Genomic DNA, 24,362 nt, shown 5'->3' on the forward strand with positions numbered 1-24,362 from the left:
AAAACAGACCAATTAATTTGACAATAGCTTCAGAAAATAATCATATTAAAAGAAGTATAATTTTAAACTAAATCATTTCTCTGCTATCTGCTGTTGGTCATTACACAATCGGTCTTCATGGGAAAAAGTGACCCCAATCTCATTCATCCTTCAAGGTAATGATGAACACATTCATTGCCTGTGGCTTTGGGTGGGTCCTGTTGTGGATCTAGGAGACTGTTAAGGCAATCAGCAAATGTCATATTGTAGTCACTCAGTTTTGAGTTGATGAAGTTGCTAGCTCAGGAGTTCCACTCCTTGTATTTTCTCTCTGCTTTTAAAATGCACTTGCTTTCAAAGGAAGCCTTATTGTTCATTTTGATGCAGCGATCCTGTGCACACCTCCTGCAATACTCAAAATCAAAATCAAATCTTGTATGTGAAGCATTTAGAGAGTCTCTCAGTAGCAGTCCCTTTGAGGTCCACAGAGGTTTCACTTGCTGAATTGAGCAAAAATCCTCATCAACTAAAGTACTGGACCATACCCTGGACTTTCTCAACATCTAAAATACTGGACAAAATCCTGGGCTGAGACTGCAGCAAAGCACACAACAGAGCCAGAATGGTTTCAGTCTGGGACTACTGCCCAAGCTGAAATTCCAATTTACACCTTCACTTGAAGGGAACAATCAATCAAACCTAACACTCTGGACCAAAAGTAACTTCTACATCTCGGGCTACCCAGCACTGACAGTACGGGCCCTACAGAGATACTGAACATTCAACTTCCATTCACACATACTCTGAACCAGTGAGAAACTAATCGACTTCAAAAGGAACACCAGAAACAGAATGGAAAGCATGGGTTTGGTATGAAGATGAAGGGCCCACAATCAGTATACCCTGTAATTGCAGGCCCCAATCTCACCTGAGGAAGAGTTCCAAACAGCTATCTCCAGAAGAAGAGTTCCATCAGCTAATTCCAGTGGATATTTCCAAGAATTTTCTTCAGAAGGGGGATCCCAACAGCAATTCTAAGAGCTACCGACACAGACCTATTTTAAACCAGGGGAACAAACCATGGCAACCGAACACGAGCAGCAGATCCAAGAACCAACCAACTCTGAAACTCCCGAACAGAGTGAGCAAGAGTAATGCTCCGATAGACTTCTCCTTTGGGAGATTGACTTACTCCTCTTCATTCTTGATCTTCATTCCCAGACTGATGTTTGAAGCCTGACAAAGACTGCACTTGTTTGAGCAATTCTTTTCTCTGTCACATTTGTCAATGTAGACAACATTGAGAAGGTGGTGCTGAGATAGATGATCTGACAGGTTTTGGTCATGGCCTGGAATTTTACAAACATGGAATAGAGCTTTCCTGGAGCAGGTCGTTCTCCAGTTTTCTTCATCTTTGGCTTATGAGGAGAGACTGAGCAGGTACGTAGAAGAATGACAGGAGATCTAATGGTGGGGTATAACAGTGTGGCACGGTAGTTCAGTGGTTAGCACTGCTGCCTCACAGCACCAGGGACTTGGATTTGATTCCAGCCTCAGGCAACTGTCTGTGTGGAGTTTGCACATTCACCCCATGTCTGCGTGGGTTTCCTCTGGGTGCTTCAAGTTCCTCCCACAGTCTAAAAATGTGCAGGTTAGGTGAATTGGCCATGGGAAATGCAGGGTTAGAGGAATAGGGCAGGGCGCTGGGCCTAGGTGGAATGCTATTCGGGGAGTCAGTGTGGGCTTGTTGGGCTGAATGGCATGTGTACACTGTGTGGGGATTCTATGGATATAAGTAGATATGGAGAGGATGTTTTCCACTTGTGGGGGCAGTAAGAACATAAAAAGCAGGAGTAGGTTATCTGGCCCCTCCAGCCTGCACCACCATCCAATAAGATCATGGCTGCTTCACTGGGCAGGGAATTCCACAGATTCATAACCCTTTGGGTTAACAAGTTCTTCCTCAACTCAGTCATAAATCTGCTCGCCCTTATTTTGAGGCTATGTCCCCCAATTCTAGTTTCACCCATCCAGTGGAAACAACCTCTCTGTTTCTATCTTAGCTATTCCCTTCATAATTGTACAATTTTCTCTGTGATCCCCCTTATTCTGTGTACATATATGGCCTCCTTAGCCCCCTGTATAGCTGCAGCATAACCTCTTTGTTTTTAAAGTCCATCCCTCTAGTAAAGAAAGACAAATTTCCATTTGCCTTCTTCATTACCTGCTGCACCTGCAAACAACTTTTTGTGATTCATGCACAAGGACACTCAGGTCCCTCTGCACAGCAGCATGCTACAAGTTTTTACCATCTAAATAATAGTTCATATTGCTGTCATTCTGAACAAAATGAATGACCACCCATTTACTAACATTGTACTCCAGCTGCCAGATCCTTGCCCACTCTCTTAACCCATCTATATCCCTTTGCAGATGGTCAGTGTCCTCTGCACACTTTGCTCTACCATTCACTTTCGTCTCATCTGCAAACTATGACACACTATGCTTGGTCCTCAACTCAAATCATCCATGTAAGTTGTAAACGATTGTAGCCCCAACACTGACTCCTGAGGCACACCACTAGCCACTGATCAACAACCAGAAAACTACCTATTTATCCCCATGTTTTGCTTTCTGTTAGCTAACCAATCCTCTATCCATGCTAATACATTACCCATAATGCTGTGTACCTTTATCTTATGCAGCAGCCTTTTGTGCGGCTCCTTGTCGAATGCCTTCTGAAAATCCAGATACACCACACATCCACCCTTTCCCCATTGTCCAACATACTCGTTATGTCCTCAAAGAATTCCAGCAAATTTGTCAAACATCACTTGCCTTTCATAGGCCCACACTGTGTCCGCCTGATGGGATATTTTCAATCTAGATGTCTTGCTATTTCTTCCTTAATGATAGATTCAAACATTTTCAAAGCAATCTAGAACCTGAGGTTATAGTTTTAGGAGGTGCAGCACAGTGGCTCAGTGGGTAGGATGGCTGCCTCACAGCACCAGGGACCCAATGCTGGGTCTGTCTGTGTGGAGTTTGCGCATTCTCCCCGTGTCTGTGTTAGTTTCCTCCAGGTGCTCCAGTTTCTTCCCACAGTCCAAAGATGTGCAGGTCAGGTGAATTGGCCATGGAAAATTGCCATACTGTTAGGTGCATTAGTCAGGGATAAATATAGGGTAGGGGAATGGATCTGGGTGGGTTACCCTTTGGAGGGTCGGTGTGGATGTGTTGGGCTGAAGGGCCTGTTTCCATACTGTAGGGAATCTAATCAGGATAAGGGGTGGCACATTCAAAAACAGAGATAAGGAGAATCTTTTTCTCAAAAGGTCATGAATCTGTGGAATTCACTACCTCAGAGTGTGGTGATGCTGGGACATGGAGTAAATTGCAGAAGAAGACGGGCAGATTTTTAAGTAGTCATTGGTTGAAGGGTTATTGAGACAGCGAGCAGTAAAATGGAGTTGAGGCTGAGATGAGATCAGCCACGATCGTATTAAATGGTGGAGCAGGCTTAAGTGGCTGAATTGTCTACTCCCGCTCCGAGTTCCTATGCTCTGACCATGGGCTGAAGTTGTCAAATGCAATGGAGAACAAGCCTGGGCTACAAGAAATCTCCAGCTCTAAACTAGGAGCTAGTGGTCAGACATCAGCAAATAAGAAACCACTAAGGTATGTCCTTGCAAATTGGAGTCTTTGTCCAGAGCTGTCACAGATTGAGCATGTTATTGTTCATGTGATCCCTGACTTCGGAGCCAGGATCACCATTATGAAAGTCCTTAGAGAGCATGATGGAGGAAAATACTCTGGTTTGTGCTCACACAGGGCCCTGTTTGATCCCAGTGGTGACCGGGGATGGAGCAGAAGTCTCACCATCATATAGTTCAAATTTAAGCATGCTGTCACACCAAAGACAGAACCAATACATTTCAAACAAAATCCAGTAATGAGAATAGGATACCACAGAACCAACAAGTTCTGCTATGTTTGCAGTTGGGGCCACATTTCTGTCATGGTAAGTTCAATTTCAGAGACAAAAAAATACAGCTGAAAATGATCTTATAAAACAAAAGTGATCTCTGGACATTGAGGATCTGTTAACTTCAAACTCGATAAATAGCTTTTCAGTGTTCGGTGGTGATTTGAGTCTGGAGCACATTGCCAGGAGTGATGCTGGAGGTAGTTATGACAGGGGAGTTTGAGGGATTTTTAGATAAGCACATGACTATGCAATTAATGGGAAAGGGGATTAATTTAAATTGGCATCATCTTCAGCACAACATCGAGGACCAAAGGGCCTGTACTGTGTTGTACTGTTCTTTGTTCTATGTTCTACTTGTAAGCAGCAACAGATTTGACGCAATGTAACTTGAATTGGGATTGGAAGAACCTGCAAAGTTTGGTTGTCAAGGTATCGGGATAAGAAAATGCCAATTGTTAATGTATGCTTTACATCTGGGTCACATGTAGCAATGGAACACATTGCTCTTTTCTGAAGGGTTTTTTTCCAGCACAATAATGGTGTGACAGTAAGATCTGGGGTAAAATATCTTAATCAGCCAATTCCTCAGAGAATTGTCAAACCATTTTTATTCACACTTGCACTGAAGAGAATTGCAGAAATTAAGCATCTGCTTAATTAACCCAAGACTGGGCCTTGGTTCAGTGACACTTTGAACAGAAATTACTTCTGACAATTATTCAGCAATAAGTCAATTATGATTGGTGGCATAAAGCCCTCTATAATGAAGCCACTACAGCCTGCACAGAATGACATCTAGTATTTAAATATAACACATCAATGACTTAACTCAAATATCTAAAATCCTCTGAGCACATTTTAAATCCTGAGAGAACAGTTTGAAATGTTCACATATTAATATAAACGTAAGCTGCCATTAAGTGTATCCAGTTGAAAAAGACTGATTTGGCTATCATTTTTCGAAAAGGTTTTCTAAGAACAACACTGCATTATTGTGACACAGAAGGAAGCCATTCAGTCCATTTGATTCACTCCCCCATTCTATCCCTGTAACCCAATAAGTTCATTTCATTTTAAGTCAAATTCATTTTTGAAATCATTCATCTCCAATTCCACCATTCTTATTGACAGTAAGTTTTGAGTCATGAGCATCCACTGTGTAAAACAGCCCTTGCTCACAACCCTTTTCCCTCCTTGCTGGACCTCTTGTCGAAATACCTTAAATCCCCTAATCCTTAAAGTCATAGAGACCTGCAGTACATCCACCTACAAAAACAACCACCTTGTACTATAAGCCAATGAGAACAGCTTGCTTTTGCCTACTGTACTTAAATCTATCACAATCTGTGTGACGCTGGAAAAGCACAGCAGATCAGGCAGCATCCGAGGAGCAGGAGAATCGACGTTTCGGAATGCGATGACACACATTTCGGCTCTGATCTCCAGCAGCTGCAGTCCTCACTTTCTCTTCTGTCACAATCTTGATCAAATCTCCCCTCAATCTCCTTTGCTTCAAGGCAAATAATGCCAAGTTCCCCAAAACAATGCAGAGAAACTCAGCAAGTCTGGCTGCATCTGTGCAGAGAGAAACAGAATTCACATTTCGAATCAGAGATGACTCTTCACAATTATAAAGAAGAGTCATCCTAGAATAGAAACATTAACTCTATCCCCATCTGCACAGATATGGAGATGCCGGTGTTGGACTGGGGTGTACAAAGTTAAAAATCACACAACACCAGATTGTGTTATGATCGAGCCGTCCACTATCACCTGATGAAGGAGCGTCGCTCCGAAAGCTAGTGTGCTTCCAATTAAACCTGTTGGACTATAACCTGGTGTTGTGTGATTTTTAACTTTGTCTGCACAGATGCTGCCAGACTTGCTAAGTTTTTCTCACATCATCTGTTTGTTTCAGATTTCCAGTATCCACAATACTTTGTCTTAATTGAGGTTTCTTGATGTTATCTTGTCACTTAATCCCCATCCCTGGAACCATTCTGGTAAATCTACATCCTCTGAAGAGCCCTCCCATTATTCCTGAAGTGGACTGACCAGAGTGGAAGTGATTTTTGGGTTGTGACCTTACCAAAGTTTCAGAGAAATGTCCCTACTATTGTACTCAATGCTGCGAGGAATGAATCCCAAGACTCCATCTGCTTTTCTAACCACTCTGCCAATGTTTTCTGTCACATTTAAAACTCAATGTGCATTCACCTCCAGCACTCTTCAGACTTCATTGCCAAACCTTTCCCAGCTGCCAGAATGGATCACACTTTCCATGTTATGTTTGACCTGCAATTTAGAATTAGAATCAGAATCCTTACCGTAAGGGAACAGGCCCTTCAGCCCAACAAGTCCACAGTGACCTTCTGAAGAGTACCCCACCCAGACCCATTCCCCTACATTTACCCCTGACTCATGCACCTAACCTATACATCCCTGAACTCTATGGGCAATTTAGCATGGCCAATTCATTTAACCTGCACATCTTTGGAATGTGGGAAGAAACCACAGCAGACATATGGAGAACGTGCAAACTCCACACAGACAGTAGTCCAAGGTTGGAATTGAACCTAGGTCCCTGGTGCTGTGAGACAGCAGTGCTAACCACTGAGCCACCCATGCCACCCCAATTCTCCTGATCAATCCACATCTTGTTGCAGTTGATTAGAATCACCCAAACTGTTCACCACAATTCTAACCTTGGTATAATTTACAAATGTTGAACTTTTATTCTGCATCAGAAAATACATTGAGTGCTTGTTAATGCTCATGATAACTCAGACACAAATTGGAAGCAAAACTTAGTTTTGATTTCTTTGATGCAGCCATTGAGAACATAAAGACTTCAGCTCAGTCTCCTCAGTGACTATGGAAGAGAGATGAGCAAACTCTGTCATTAAAATGTCAGAAATCTGAGATTTATATTTAAATATGAGATGCATTGTTCCTTGAAAGTGGAGTTGCATGTAGATAGGGTGGTGAAGAAGGCATTTGGCACACTTGCCTTCATTGGTCAGAACTGTGGGTGCAGGAATTGAGATGTCGTGTTGCAGCTGTACAGGATATTGGTGAGACCACTTTTAGAACACTGCATACAATTCTGGTCACCTTTCTATAGGAAGAATGTCGTGAAACTAGAAAGGGTACAGAAAAGATTTACAAGGGTTTTGTTGGGACTGGAGGGTTTGAGCTGTAGGGAGAGGCTGAACAGGCTGGGGCTGTTCTTCCTCTGGAGCATCAGAAGCTGAGGGGTGACCTTATAGAGGGGTCACCTTATAAAATCACGAGGGACAAGAATAAGGTAAATAGTCAAGGTCTTTTCCCTGGGGTGGGGGAGTCCATGTCTAGAGGGCATAGGTTTCAGAGGGGAGGAAAGATTTAAAAGGGACCTGAGAGGTAACTTTTTCGCATAGAGGGTGGTGTATATGGAATAAGCTGCCAGAGGAAATGGTGGAAGCTGGTACAATTATAACATTTAAAAAGCATCTGGATTAATATATGAATAGGAAGGGTTTAGTGGGACATGGGCCAAATGCTGGCAAATGGGACTAGTTCAGATTAGAATGTCCTGTCAGCATGGATGAGTTGGACTGAAGGATGTGTCTCTGTGCTGTACATCCCAATGATTCTGTGAATTCTGAAGAAGGGTTAGTGGATTCAAAGCGTTAACTCTGTTTCTCTCTCCACAGGTGCTGCTGAACTTGCTGAGTTTCTCCAGCACTTCCTGCTTTTGTTTGTTTCAGATCTCCAGCATCTGCCTTGTTTTGTTTTTAAGCAGGAATTGACGTATCTTTGAAGAATATCAGAAGTCAGTTTTCAGAGTTGGATTTAGACCACAGTATAACTCACTGATACAAACAGTCTGAGGTTGGTCTGTGAGACAAATCCTTACCACTGCACATGGCTGGTTTATTTTGGTAGATTTCCTGACACTGTTCTCTTTCCTGATACAATCTACAATCCAAATTGTCGAGTGCGGCAGATGAAAATCACATGGTTATCTAACCAGGGGAGGATCTAGTTGTAAACATGATGTACCTCATTGCAAGATAGCAACTTGGTACAGAGATGGAGGGGGACCTCAATGTTAGGTCTCACTCCTTTTAGACTTAAAGTTGCTCCACCAGCCAAGGCCCTGTGTGAGACAAGACCATATCAAGTGGTGCTCAGTGCACTCCATCACTTCGTGAGCAAATAAAAGGTCAAAAATGATCATTGCTTCTGGTTTTTGGATTAAAGACCATACACGTACAAGGGAGAACAGACATTCAACTCAGCTGTGTAATAAGAGTCAGAAGTCACATGACACCAGGTTCTAGTCCAGCAGGTTTATTTCAGAGTGACGCTCCTTTGTCAGGTGACTTCTGACTTTGTCCATCCCAGTCCAACACTGGCATCTCCACATCATGCACATGAAGAGGATAGCTCCTCTCCGAGAGTTGAGCAATTAAGATTTTGCCCTCAGACATTATTCCCACAAATCCAGGTTCATACTTTTTTTGTGAGAAAACAATGGTATGGGATCAGGCTGACTGTGCATTTAACTTTTGGAATTGAGTTTTCGAATCTCAACCCTACTACAGCTCTACATTTTATTCCCAAACTCTTAAGTAAGTGTCCATTTTTATTCACCAGATCTAACTCAATGTGAAATCCATTGTTCTGTTACTGCAAGGAAATTAGTGAAGCAAAATGTCCATAAACAATACAAACACACCAGGTGAAAAATTCAGATTAACAATCATTGAGTTTAAGGTGCATAAACAATGCAACTGATCTCTAATATCAGGACACCTTCAATAAATTGAAATTATGTGACGTTACAGTCTGCAGTATCATATCATTATACTGTAGTAACCATTTTACCAGGAGTGAAATTGTCTGATTCATACCATTTGCATTTACTGAAGCATGAGACAAGATTGATGCTTACATCACTTTTATTTCAAGTTTTAATCTAGAGGTTGTTTTTCAGTTTGGTCTATTACTACTGCTGTTTTGTTTTTGCTTCATTGAGAAGTGGATTCCCAGACTCATTGTGGATTGCAAAGGAGATCAGTTTGTGATTGGTTGCCCACGTGGGACCAATTTCTCTGGCTTCTCTCCCTCTTGTAGAAAGGGCTGTTTATACTCAGAAGCACCACCTAGTGGAAAGGCCAAGCATATGGAAACATCACCCATGGCACATGTCTCTTTTGACAATCCAGTATCTGACTGAGTACCGCAGGGTCATGTAACATTCTTCTGGAGTATCTAGAATAACAACATGCTACACAAAAGGCTTATTTTTGGCTGTTGGAACAGTTAAAAAAAAATGTTAACTCTGCTTCTCTCTCCACAGATGCTGCCAGACCTGCTGGGTTTCTCCAAGACTTTGTTTTTGTTTCAAACTAGCAGCATCCACAATTTGTTGTTTTATTTCACATATTCAGTTTTTAAACATTGTATCATCTCGAGAAGGAGTTGGATATAGAACTTGGGACTAAAAGGGATCAAAGACATTTTTGGGAAAAGCAGAAACAGACTATTGAGTTGGATGATGTCATGATCATAATGAATGGTGGAACAGGCTTGAAGGGCCGAATGGCCTATTCCTACTCCGATATTCTATCTTTCTGTGTTTGTAGATTAGATGCATATCATGACAACCAGTAAGTGCATGAACTGCTGATATAGTACAGTAACTAAAAATATTCAGAATGTATTAGTCCTGAGAAAAGAACACAAAGCTGAAAAGTTAATTCTGGTTCTTTCTCCACAGAGGCTTCCCGATCTGCTGGCATTTCTGTTGATATTTCATAGCATATCAATGTTTTGGTTTCTTATTATTGAGATGTCAGCATTGCTACTCAGTGTCATCTTTGTTGCCTCCCAGTAATTGCTCTTTAGAAGATGGTGCTGGCTTGTGTCTTCAGACCACAAGTCTGGGTCAACCATGGTGCTGTTAGGGAGGAAGTTCCAGGATGTTGACCCAACAAGTCAGGGTGGTGAGTGGCTTAGAGGAGAACTTGCATGTGGTGGTTTTTCCATGAGTCTGCTGCCCTTTTCTTTCCAGTTGGAAGTAATTGTGGGTTTGAAAGGTGCTATTGAAGGAGTGTTGTTGAGTTTCTGCAGTGCGTCTTGTTGATGGTACACACTGAGCATGAGTGGTGAATGTCGAAGGTGGTGGGGGGAATTGGCTGCCAATTAAGCAGTCTGCTTTGTCCTGAATGGTGTTGAGTTTCTTGAGCATCGTTAGGGCTGCACCCATCCAGGCAAGTGGGAAAATCCCATCACACTCCTGTCTTGTGCCATGTAGATGATGAACAGGCTTTTGGGAGTCAGAAGGAGAGTTACTTGACATAATATTCCTCATCTCTGACTTGCTGTTGGAGGCACTGTGTTTATGTGATTGGCCCAGTTCAATTTTTATTTAATGATATCCTTCAGGATGTTGACAGTGATGTTGATAGCCAGTGGTAGATGGTTAGATTCTCTTTTGTTGGAGATAGATTTGTCCTGCTTTTTGTGCCAAAGTTTCATATTTCAAGGTTGATATCAATGATGTAGCTGTACTGGAACAGCTCAACTGGGGACACAGCTAGTTCTAGAGTTCCCAATACTGAGGCGGGGGGGGGGGGGGATATTGCTGAAGCCTTCTCCTCCTGTCTCTTACTTAACTGACAATCCCATTCACAACTGGACGAGGTAGGACTGGAGAGTTGCTCATGTTGTTTGGAATGCAAGCCTTCCTGTTTGGTAGCTTTCCAAGGTCGACACTTCATTTTCAGGTGAGACTGATGCTACTCTCCTGCACTCTTCACTGAATCAGGATTGATCTCCAGGCTTGATGGTTTTGCTTAAATCGGGGGTAACACTGGTCAATGTGATTCAGAGTGATTCTGCAACTGCTAAAGGACCACCCTTCATTAGGTACACAGTTGGGAGTTACTCAATCTGTTTGAAATCGATTCCATTTAGTGCTGGGATTGTGCAACACAATACAGTGGACGATACCCTTAATCTGAGGCAGAACTTAATCACTGCAAGGACTGTGCAGCGGTCTCTCTTACCGATTAGATTAGATTACTTACAGTGTGGAAATGGGCCCTTTGGCCCAACAAGTCCACACCGACCCGCTGAAGCGTAACCCACCCAGACCCATTCTCCTACATTTACCCCTTCACCTAACACTACGGGCAATTTTAGCACGGCTAATTCACCTAACCTGCACCTTTCTTTTTGGATTGTGGGAGGAAACCAGAGCACCCGGAGGAAACCCACACAGACACGGGGAGAATGTGCAAACTCCACACAGACAGTCACCTGAGGCAGGAATTGAACCCGGGTCTCTGGCGCTGTGAGGCAGCAGTGCTAACCACTGGGCCACCGTGCCGCAGATAGATGCATCGGCAGCAAGAAAATTGTTGAGGATGAGGCTAGTTTGCTTTCTCTGTCTTGTTGGTTTGCTCACCACCTGCCACAGTCTGGCAGATTAATCTTTCTGGATTTGGTCACTTAGTCACTGTGCCACTCAAGTATTTGCTGAAAATTTGGGTCCCCTTTAAAACTGAATTATTTTAGTATTTCACATTTCCTGTGTATTTTGAGACTTAATTTAATTGTTCTTCTGTAGTAACTAGCCTTCTACAAATCTAAATTGCAACATTTAAGAGACATTTGGATGGGTATATGAATAGGAAGGGATATGGGCCGGGTGCTGGCAGGTGGGACTAGACTGGGTTGGGATATCTGGTCAGCATGGACGGGTTGGGCCGAAGGGTCCGTTTCCATACTGTTCATCTCTCTGACTCTATTTACTGGGTGTCACACTACTCCATTAGCGATGCTGTGCTCAGGGAAAGATGATATTTTGGTCTTAGAAGGAATGAATACTAATCTTCAATTGGAGGTGAGCAAGGGAACAATGGTCATCCTAGCATCATGGGTCGCTGCTTGTGGTCATTGACCAAATAGATGCAGAAATATGACTGTCACAGCACTGGTGGCCAGCAGCCCCCAAACTTATCTGACACACACACACAATATGGTGCATCAACAGGGGTAAGCAGGAAGAGAGGGGAAGGGGATCCAGGGGAACAAGCCACAACCTTTTTGGGAGAATTCCAGGAGCTCCACTACATCAGCCTGAGGGAAGGACAAAGATTGTTCCCAAAGACTCAGAGAAGCATCAGAGACATACACCTCCACACTGAAAACCATCGGAGTCCCCAACTCTCCTTCCCCATTCTCCGGGAGAGTTTAGGATCAGTCAAACATTCTTATCTGTATTTCCTTTCTGTGTCTAATTAAATATTGCACTGTGTCCAGACTTCTGCTTCTTAATAAACTCAAAGTTTCTGAAAACTCCTTACCAATGGTTGACTGTATGCATTAGGTCACTGTGTTCACGATACTCCATATCTAACACAGCCTTCCACAAAGGCCAGCTCTGTTTGAGACATCTCCTGAGGCAGTCTCTGACACATTGGGTGCAGGAGCAGATGTTAGCTGGGATGGTGAAGGGACTGAACTGGATCTGGATCTGTTTAGTTTCAGGAGATCTATCTTACCTAAGTATTCAATAAGTTCACATCCAACATCTTCAGAGGCAGAGAGTTCCAAAGTCTCACAACCCTCAGAGAGAATAAACCCACTCATCTCAATCCTGACAGAATGGTCACCAATTATTAAACAACACCCCTAATTCTTTACTCACCCTCAAGTAGAAAAATCTTTTCCACATCTTATCAAAATTATTCAGGACTTGATGAACTTCAACCAAATCACCCCTCACTCTTCTAACCTCCGGAAACAGGCCCAGTCTACCCTACCTTTCCTCCTTAAAGGACCCACTCATTCTGGGTACCAATCCAATAAACCTCCTCTCAAATACTTCCAATGCATCTACATCCTTCCTTAAGTAAGGAGACCAAAACTCCACACAGTATTTAAGGTGCGATCTCACCAGTGTCCCCTATAACTGAAACATAACACCCTAAGGTTTACGTTCTGTTCCTTTGCTGGATTTATTTGCATTGAGTAAATAATGAAGGTAGTGGAACACCACGTTTGTCATAGCAATAAGAAAAAACATGTTTCAGCAAAAGGCGACACCTACTCATTTAAATATGAAACCAAACTTGGAATAATTAATGTCAAGCATTGCGCAGACTTAGAGTTTTACCCTTATTGGCAAATTTATGAATTCCAGTTTTTCACAGTGATAGTTAAATCCATTGAAAGATATTGAATTATCCATACCGTGAACAGCTTTGAGAGTAACGATAAGCTGAAAAACTAATCAATAACTGGCTACATTAAAGTGTTTGTGCAGTCTGTCAATGGCGGCATGCTAAAAGGCTTCCACTCATAAAGAACACGAGCCACAGAAAAGCACATCAGTTTGAATGTTTACTTTTGCATGCTTGCTGATTTTTTCCTCTTTTAAATGTGATAAAATTGACAAGTCAAGTGCTACATGATACTGATATGCTGCAAATATATTCCTGTGACTGAGGACTGACTGATACATGAATCTCAATGTTTTCTGCATCGTTGTTGCCAATGTTAAGCAGCCCAGTTGTCATAGTTATCGAGTCATAGAGATGTACAGCACGGAAACAGGCCCTTCGGTCCAACACAACCATGCTGACCAGATATCCTGGCCTAATCTAGTCCCATTTGCCAGCACTTGGCCCATATCCCTCTAAACCCTTCCTATTCCTATACCCATCCAGATGCCTTTTAAATGTTGTAATTGGGCCAATCTCCATCACTTCCTCTGGCAGCTCATTCTATACACACACCATCCTCTGAGAGAAAAAGTTACTCCCTAGGTCCCTTTTAAATTTTTCCCCTATCACCCTAAACCTATGCCTTCTAGTTCTGGACTCCCCAACTCAAAGGAAAACACCTTGTCTATTTACCCTATCCATGCCCCTCGTGGTTTTATAAACACCTATAACGCCGCCCCTCAGTCTCTGACGCTCCAGGGAAAACAGCCCCAGCCACAGTTTGGGGTGGCACAGTGGCTCATACTGCAGCCTCACAGCAGCAGGGACCCAGGTTCGATTCCAGCCTTGGGCGACTGAGTGTGTGGAGTGTGCATTTCCTCAGAGTGCTCCGGTTTCCTCCCACAATCCAAAAAATATGTGTAGGTTAGGTGAATTGGCTGTGTTAAATTGCCCATTATGTTCAGAGGTGTGTAGGTTAGGTGAATGGTTCAAGGATAAATATAGGATAATAGGGTAGGGGAATGGGTCTGGGTGGGTTACTCTTCAGAGGGCTGGTGTGGACTTGTTGGGCCAAAGGCCCTGTTTCCACACTGTTGGGGTTCTATGGATTCTATTCAGCCTCTTTATATAGCATACCACTTCAGGACTAGTTTTATTTTTACATCTTTCTTTGTATATGAAATGTCGTAAGATCACGATTTATTGCTCGTTACAAATTGGCCTTCAGAAATTGGTGGTGAGCCAATTTCTTGAATCGTTACAGTCACTGTGGTGTAGCGACGCAACAACCATAGTTCTATTACAATTGGAGGAAAGGATTCTGAACTGGCAAAGGAGAGATGATCTTGCTCCAAGTTGGAATGATGTGTAACTTGTTCAAGAGCACTGACATGGCACAGAGTTAAGGTCAATGAGCATCATTTTCGAGTATCAGCTCCCATCTTCATGGTTGCCAAGAGGTTCTGCTTCTGAACAGGGTACTTACAGGGGAATCACAGGTGATATAATGCATGTACAGCTTCTTCAGTTCCATACGACAGTCACCATGATACCACAACTGATAGATGATAGGGAACATTTACAGAGGCTGTAGCACATTTCTCCTACTGTTTCTCATCAATAAAGCATTTAAGTTAATCTGCAACTCTGAAGGAATGGCAGATGATTCCCCTGAACCCAGAAACAGAGATAATCAAACCCCGATCTAGACAGTGGAGTCAAACTTTTCTTTCATTTTGACCCTGATTTGGAGGTTCAGAAATTGACATTAAACTAACTGACAGCAGCATTGCATTCATCCAGAATAATTTATTTATTGAAAACAGCCTGCTTGGAAATATGAAGGGAAGAAAGCTAAACAGAACCTTGCCCTGAATTGACTGGGAGGGAAGATTCCACCTTTCGTAGAAACCAATTTATTTTAATGCATTTTTTTTAAAGTTTCATTTAAAACAAACCATATGGTGATATCAACATTTTTATACTTTGTTTTATTTCACCATTAGATGTAATACATAGATCAAAACACTGAAACAACCCAAGTGTTTTATACTCTGCAAAATCAATACATCACAGAAATCAATTGGAATACAATAATGAAAATGAAATGTTGCCGCATTTAAGATGTTCATGAGATATTCTGGGTTATTTACATGTGTTTCCACAAATTTACGATCTGTTTTGAATATTCATTCATCTTGACAATAAAGCACAGTGGGAAAACACTAAATCATCAGTAAATATTATCCTCTAAATATACTTCTCAAATAAAATCTGAGCAGCAACAAAAAGCCTTTGCATGTTTGTTCATTGACTAAGTAACAGAGTAAATCCTATGTTTCCAGTGACTCATCAACAGAACACAGCTTGTATAAATCTAATAAACATAGAGTCACGAGCTGTCCCATTTCTGCTTTTTGCAGTAGCTCAAACCTGCCATGAGGTGGTGGGAGATGTACATTTCACTGATGAATGTACTGAAGTCCCACGACAGCATGGATTCTGTATTTCTTTTAATCTAAAAAGAGAAGAATGATAACAATGCTTCCTTGGCAAAGGCAATGCATTTGGAAGGACGATTGTTTTGAATATCTTGGTACACTTTTGTGGAATACACTGTCTCAGGTAATGAGATCTACAAAGAAGCAGTTTAGGACAAACAAGTGGCACTTTACTGTCAAGTAAACACATTTAATCAAACCTAAGCCACTTTCCCCACTACTAAAGGATTACAGATTAGTAGTAGCAAACAATGAATATCAAACCATGCCTGTTATATGCTCACAAATGAAACAAAAAAATGTGAATCTAAGACCATCAATTTGAGCTTGTGAAATGTATTTTCAAACATGGACTTTCCAAATAGGTTGTGCATTATTTGTGGATTCTGCTGTCAACTGAGGGACAGGTAGTTAGCTAATGAAGAAAATGGCATAATGTTAGTGTGACATTTGCCAATTGAGCAAATAAAGTTTCACAACAGTCAAATAATTGGAATTTGCAAAACTGACAGTTATTTATATTCTAAAACTGCACTAATCTCTGGATCGATCAAGCTTTTATTTCCAGAGCTTATCCATTTGTCTTCTGACAAATCTCACAATATTTCACAATAATGTTGTCAACTATCAAAATACTCTGTGCATTTCAGCATAAAATCTGTGAACATTTTATAACACGCTAACTGGTTCTGACACAAATGTGCAACATTAGTCAGTACACCTTAACAATTAACCATACATTCATCTAATTATCACATTTTTCAAGGTGCATTTTCTAAGTCTCAGGTACTCTCTTTCTGTGAATGGTAGAATTTAAGCAATTTATGTAACTGGCCAATAAAGTACAACTTTAAACTACAGAAGTGGAAACCAAAGGAAAGTCATTTGTTTGAACTGGTCTTGCTAAAGCACCACATATTTGATTTTCTAAGTTCCTAATCATCACATTCTGTTTCAATAGCTCTCTTTGAAAGACACAGGGCAATATAGTTTATGTTGGATTATCAATGTGGAATAATTTAGACCAGAAGACCATTCAGCCCATCAAGTTTGCTCCACAATTCAATGAGGTCATGATTGATCTGAAAATCCTTAACTCCACTTTCCTGCCTTTACGCCATAACTCTTGATTCCCCCCTCTCCTTATTAAAAATCTGCCTGCCTCAGTACTGAATGCACTTAGTGACCAAGTCTTAGCAGTCCTAGGAGTTAAATAATTTTATAGATTCACTACCCCCAGAAGAAATTCCTCCTCATCTCTCATTTGAAAATGTATGATCCACAATTCTGAGATTATGCCCTCTAGTCATAGACTCTCCAGTGAAGGGAAACAACCTTGCCACCTCTACCTTGTCAAATCCCTGAGCATCATGGATGTTTCAATAACGTCACCTCTCATTCTTATAAACTCCAATGAATGCAACACGTAGTGTTCAGTATGATGCTGGAGAACTCAAATATTTTCACACTATGCAATTTCAGCAATTAGTTACACAGCAACTTCAGTGCAGTCAAGTTGCCCATTTTTTAAACTCCTAAACTGCTCCATTATTTCACTTTGCTGTTCAACCTGCACTAGCTACAGTAAAACAAAAACTGATTATGGAATGGTGAGATCAGGGAAAATTAATCAATAGGCATGTCTATGAAATGATTGTACTTCACATGTGTGTTTAGCTCAAAAGACATGATGATAGCATTTTAACAAAATGTCTATTAAGTATGGCTGGAAGAAAAGAGATTGGTTTGTTGACTATATACTTAATCTAGTTAATTGTGATATTAAAAGCCATTAATTCAAATAAATGTTTGGTGCTCCTTGATCTATTTCAGTACAACTCAACTGAACCATTAAACCAAACCTGGTTCCCTTTTGCCAACATCAAAATATCAATGGACATATAAACAACACACAGCAGTCTTGTTAGAATCATCATAAACATCAGAAATTAGTGTCTCTCATTCTCCTGAAAATAACCACAGATACAATTAGCTCAATCAACTACAACTTACTGAAAGCCAACACTCTTTCCAGGTGAAACAATGGATTCCTCACACTTCCTTCAATCTAGTGGATGGTACTCCCTGCTCACAGTGTGGTCTTTTCAACACTGAGGAGACCAATCATAGACTGAGTGACTGCTTGGTAGAACATACCTGCTGGGTCTGCAAGCACGATCCCAACTTTCTCTCCTTTTGCCATCTTAATTCACCATTTTACTCACATTTCTGATCTTGGCCTCCTGCAGTGTTCCAGTAAAGCTCATGGTAAACTGCAGGATCTGAACATCCTTTTCCTATTATGCACTTTATAGCCTTCAGGACTCAACACTGAGAGCCAGAACTTCAGAGCCATGAATTCTGTGCTTCAGTTTAATGTTTTCCTCCCACCTAGATACCCCCACAAAATATCAGTCTGAATCTCATTTTCATGTTTTGCTTCCAGAGCAATCAATCCTTTATTCTGTTCTTGACACTTGATCTGAACAAATAATTTTTATATTTATGACAATCATTCCCACTCCTTTTCTGTATGGATATGTGACATTTTTGTGATGTAATGCATATGTGACATTTTGGGATGCAATCTCAGTTGCCCTCTAACCTATCCTTGGTCTTGTTCTACCCCCACTTCCCTTTAAGCAAATCCAAACTTACCACATATCTAACTAGCTTCAATTCTGAAGAAAAGTCACATTGACTGTTTGTCTCTCTACAAGTGATACCAGACCTGTTGAGTTTTTCCAGTGCTGTCTGTTTTTATTTCAGATTTCCAATATTTGCAGGGATTTTATGTTACTGAAAGCTTATATCATCATCACTGCTCAGTCATCACTTATTGACACATCCCATTGCACCACATGCTTAGTCCAAAATAACACCATCTGACACTAACGTTGCTGCATACTTATTTAAAGTTGATGAAAATTATCTCAGATTTCTGGGTGGAGAGAATGCATTGTGCCAAACAGTAAAGGAGAGCACGAGTGGTCGTGTTATCACTCATCAGATCCTCTCATAGGAAGCTGAAGTTTCTTCATAATCATGACGAGTGAATGCTTCTGAAAGCAAACAATTCCTCTTTGCTCCCCTTCATTGAAGGGTCAATAACAACAGGCCATAACGAGGGGTCATAACTCGAAGGTAAAAGGCAGGATATTTAGAGAGGATTTGAGGAAACGGTTTTCACCAAGAGGTTGGTGGGAATCTGGAATGTTTTGTCTGGGAGGGTAGTTGAGGCAGGAACTCTCACAACTTTTGAAAAGCACTTATGATGTCATAACATTCAAGGTTAAGAGCAAAGTTGGACTTGTGTAGATTTGGTGTATTTTTAGTAGTATAGAATCGATGGGCCAAAGGGCCTCTTCTGTACTGTATGACTCTATGATTCCATTAAATGATGATAATTATTCACTTTACCAATTCACAACCAAATGACATGGTGATCATGAAAAATCATTATGTCAAAACATTAATCAACCTTCCCTATCGACAGAGGCTGCCTGACCTGCTGAATATTTCCAGCATTTTCTGTTGTTATTCTGCTGGAGGATGATATTCTGCTCAGGAAGGAGCAAATAGCTGATATGCACAGCGAGAGGCACACCGTCTGGTATATGTGTTTGATCATCCATCTGCACTGCACAGTGACAGGAGGAATGCAAATTCAAGTTAAAAACAAAAGTGGTTTCACCCTACTCCCAAACCTGTAATCATCAAGCTAACTAGCCTGTTGTATCACACCTTGATTATTTTTCTTGGTGAGCATTCTATAAAGAAACAGAAACTGACATTTTCTATGCATCAATCCCATATTCACTGTGTACAGGCACATTGTGTCATGCTAGAGTCACACAAGACCTTCACCTCTAAGCCTAATCTTAAGAAATACAAACACCTTTATTATATTTTCTTGCTACAATTTTTCACAAGGGCTAGAAATCTTATGCAGTACAGAATAAAACTGAAGGTATGCATAGACATGTTGTATCACTTTGTTCCTGGATTCACTTGTCTGTGTTTTTGCTTCTGAGGGGCTAATGCCTACAAAGTCACAGCAGGGTAAAATAAAACACATCATAAACCAGCAAACGCAAGAATGCAGATACGACCATAGGAACTGAATTTCTAATAAGTAAAGAATAAAACTAACATTTATAGTTAGAATGCTTACACAGAAAACTCAAAGAATCCTTTCAAAAGGATTTGTTTGTGATCAAATCTTTTGCTTCCAGTTGATATAGCAGGTAATGTGTGTTCTATGGTTTTAAGATTCTACAAAAGGTGGAAAATACAAATATGTACATAGACATACATGCATGCATACACATACACATATATACATGCAGACATATATATTCATACACACGCAGACATATATACAAAGTAGCATTCAGCTGTGTTTAAACATTTCGAAAATAACACTGAATCACAATGCAATTCCAAGCTAAATCTGTTTGGGTGAGAATTTTTAAATCACACTAGTAGGAATACTGAAACACACTACTGGCTTTACATCTTATAACACGTACCAATAAGATTCAAGAAGCAGAAATGCTCACTGCTGTGATCTGGGTGCAGGAGAAAGTCTTTCCTCACGAACAGCAATGCTTTCCAACAGTTTCATTGCTAAGATCTATCTGCACCTTCCTTAGCATCAATAATAATGGCAGTCTGGAGCAAACATCTTTTGCAATATTTTCCATGTCATTTCAGAAAACCATCTTAATTTAAGAAAGCAGTTTGCAAAACAATTGCAAATAAGTTTATTTTTCTCCTCACCTTACAGAATTAGATTTAATCAGTGCACACATCAATGCAGACACATCAATTACATATTTCTTTGCAGTTCTATTTGTGAAAGAACAGCTTAATCTATAGATTATCATTTACTTAAAACACTGCTTATTCCTTGTGGATGGGTTTGGTCGTTGAGTTCTGCAGGAGATGTCTCCCTGCTGACTGGAGCCTGATATATTCCTTGTGTCTGACAATCCGAGTGTTACACAGTTCTCATCAAAACCGAGAGAAAGAGAGAGCAAGGCTCGTGTGAAGAACGTGCAAAAATCCCCACATGTCGCCCAAAACCGGACCGTGATTGGATTGCTGTTGGAATCGCAGCTATCAGACCGAAATTGTCCTTGGGTTCCCCCCCCCCCCCTCCCCATCCCGAAATTATTCAATCATCTTAAAGCCCTTCACGTGCCCGGTGTGGTACCCGGACTGGAAACGCTGCGCTATAACCAGTCTCCGGCTCTTCCCAACCAGCAGGTCCCAGTGTGATAGGGAATACTGAGAGAGAGAGAGATAGGGGGGGATACTGAGAGAGAGAGATGGGGGGGGGGGGGGGGGGATACTGAGGGAGAGGGAGAGGAGGGAATATGAGAGGGAGAGGGAGAATACTGAGGGAGAGGGGGATATGACAGGGAGAGGGGGATGTGAGAGGGAGAGGGGGAATACTGAGGGAGAGGGGGGAATACTGAGAGGGAGGGGGAAACACAGAGCGAGAGGGGAAACACTGAAGGAGAGGGGGAATACTGAGAAAGAGGGGGAATACTGAGAGTGACGGGGATACATAAGGACACTAAGGGAGGGGGATACTGTGGGGAGAATACTAAGGGGGGGATACTGAAGGAGAGGGGGGATACTGAGGGAGGGGGACATTGAGGAGGGAATACTGAGGGAGAGGGCGATACTGAGTGAGGGGGATACTGAGGGGGGGGGAATACTGAGGGGTGGGGGGGAATACTGAGGGAGGGGGAACAATGAGGAAGTTTCACTCCCTGCAGCTCCATGTGAAGGGGCTACTGGAGCGCTCTGCCCGCGTTACACTGCACTCCCTCACCCCGACACAGACATAGGCACATACACACTCAGAGACACACAGATACACAGACACACACTCATACAGAGACACACAGACAGACACACACACTCATACAGAGACACATAGATACACAGACACACAGATATACAGACACACACTCATACAGAGACACACAGTCAGATACACACACAGACGTTCACAGACAGACACACAGACATAGAGACACAGACAGACAGACACACAGGCAGACAGCAAAATGTACAAACTGAGGAAGTGGGCACAAGCTCTCTCTCTCTCCCTCGCACATACGGGGGAGAAGAGGGATAATTTTTCCAGTGCATCCTTTTTAGTGACAATTCGACTGGAAGTTGTGAATGTAACTGGACATTAAGCAGAGTTCCCTGTCACCCAGCAACAACTTCAGTGACCTCCCCCCCCCCCAGCCCCAGTCCTGGGGAAAGTGACAGCAGTGGGAGACATTCGGTGAGAGCGGGAGCTACTCAGTGGGTGGGTTTCTCTCCTCAGCCCCCTGTCTGTATCCCCCCACCCACCCACACACACACACACACACACACAGTCTGCAGGATTGCCTTTACTTACAGTGAAGAACACGAGCTGCTTCAGTCCCCCTCACGGACGCAGATTCAAGTTCCTTCACCGATTTTAAATCAGAAACACTCCCAGTGATCTCCCTCTCTCTCTCTCTCTCCCAGATGAAGCTGCTCACGGACGGCTAACGTTTCAAAGGGAAAGCTCCCCGAGCCCGGGACAGTGTCTGTGTGCCACCTCTGCCCTGGAGCAGGGGGAGCAGTGCAGACTCCACACTGGGAGAGGAGGAGGAGCAGTGAGGCTGCTGTAACTCCCTTCTCCAGCGAATCAATCTCTCTCCCTGAAACTAATAGGCCTCTATTTAACCAGCCAATCAATATCTAGGATTCCTCAGCTCGTCCCTTGGCTGTTTTACAGTTTTCATGTAAACAATGAGAGTTAACTCCCACCCCCACACCTTTCCCATGAAGATGTGTAATTTTTAAGAAACATAATTTTAATACAATTGTTCACCTGAATACTCAGTGACCTTCAAGTAAAAGGTTTTAAGCAAAGTGCAATAGCTAACAGGGTTGAATACTATAATTGTTGATGCATTTAAAAAGAAATCATATCACATTAAAGTTGTAAAGATGGATTGGTTTCCATCTGGAAGGACAGGGACAGCAGACACATGGGAAGACCACAAGCTAACCTCAGCCCCACTGCTGCTGACTGGAACTATGTTACTGTTTCCTCCATTGTCCCCGGGTCACAATCCTGAAATTCCTGGCCATTGTGGGACTGCAGCAGTTCAAGAAGGCAGTTCACCCCCCACCTTCTCAAGGGAAACTAGGGAGGACTTTAGGGTTAGCCCATCCAGTGATACCCACGTCATGCAAGTGAAAAAAACATTAAAATAACACATTGCTGGACTTGGCACTGAGATCTCTTCTTGACCTTCTAGATGGTTTGTTGCTAGTTACTATAATTAACTAATTTTAATAAAAAGTAAGGAAACACATACAGGTTTGTATCCAAGTCCAACAGTGCTGGACTGACAAGATACAGGGAGGATGTTTACCTTGGGTGGGAAATCCCAGAGCCAGGGGACACAGTCTCAGGTTATGGAGCAGACCATTTAGGACTGAAATAAGGACAGAATTCTTCACTCAGAGGCTGGCGAACCTGTGGAATTGTCTATCACAGGAGGCTGTGGAGAACAAGTCACTGGATACATTCAAGAAAAGACATACATTTCTAGAATTTGAAAGCATCAAGGGTTACGAGAAGAAAGCCGAAATATGGCATTGAGATAGAGAATGATCGCACTAAATGGGGCTCAAAGGGCAGGATAGCTTACGCCTATCCCTGTTTCCACATTTCTGTTTCATGATGCATGGACAATGGTTACACTGCCATTGATGCATAAAAAAGTTGTCTCCCTTCAGCTGAGAGTCAGGATGTTGACTGGAAGAAGAATTCTATGTTCCACTGCAACCAGAATTTCAGCCTGGAGAGATTTTCCTTACCAACCTACTCAGGGATGTTATGACCTATCTCTGGAACAGGTGGGATTTGAACCGTGACCTCCTGCCTCAGAGACAGTGACACAACCACTGCATTTCAAAAGACCCTCATTTCAGCCTGGAAAAATTCCTCATTAACGTTCAGAGATGCTGTTGTGCACTAGTGGAGCAGGTGAGGCATGAGCCTGTGCCTCCTAGCTCAGACATAGGGACAATACCACTGTGCCACAATATAAGCTCCCCTTCAGCCTGCAGTCATTTGTAACCAACCTGTTCAGTGATGGTATTATCCATCTCTGCAGAAAGGGAAGAATTGAACCCAGATCTCCTGGTCCAGAGCTAGAACTTGAACCTGGGCCTCCTGACTCAGGGGTCGGGACACTACTACAACCTTACTCATTTCAGTCTGGACAATTTCTAATCAACCTGCTCAAAGAAGTAATTACATGCTCTGGACTAGGTAGGACTCAAACCCAGGTGTCCTAAATCTGAGGCAGGGATGCTACCACTGCACAAGAAGTGCACTTATTATAGTCTGGAGGTATGTTAGAATTAACCTGCTCAGAATTAACCTATTATACACCCCTGGAACATGGAACTTGAATGCAGACCTCCAGTCCAGGGTAGGGACACTACCACTGTGCCACAAGAACGCTCCTATTTCAGCCTGGATACCTGATGCAAGAATTGGCTTCAGTTGTCAGTCTGAACTGGACAATAAAGCTCACGCTCTGACACATCACTGTTATCCAGTGTCTGCTGCTGTGAAGTAAGCCTGAGCTGCAAATG

General features: G+C 42.2%; 1 protein-coding gene across 4 annotated transcripts in view; it reads right to left on the bottom strand.

Moving 5' to 3' along the window:
• Positions 1-22,361, bottom strand: part of LOC140464825 (cadherin-18) — a 742,457-nt gene extending 720,096 nt beyond the window's left edge. For 3 of the 4 annotated variants that reach the window (XM_072560296.1, XM_072560294.1, XM_072560295.1), the window contains exon 1: positions 22,117-22,360. The gene's annotated coding sequence lies outside the window, so the exon portion shown is untranslated. Of the gene's footprint in view, positions 1-22,116 lie in introns of all 4 variants that reach the window. The other variant, XM_072560305.1, reaches the window with a different exon arrangement.
• Between the last annotated feature and the right edge of the window lie 2,001 nt (positions 22,362-24,362).

The sequence above is a fragment of the Chiloscyllium punctatum genome, chromosome 41 (assembly GCF_047496795.1).
Source record: "Chiloscyllium punctatum isolate Juve2018m chromosome 41, sChiPun1.3, whole genome shotgun sequence".
Taxonomy (NCBI): domain Eukaryota; kingdom Metazoa; phylum Chordata; class Chondrichthyes; order Orectolobiformes; family Hemiscylliidae; genus Chiloscyllium; species Chiloscyllium punctatum.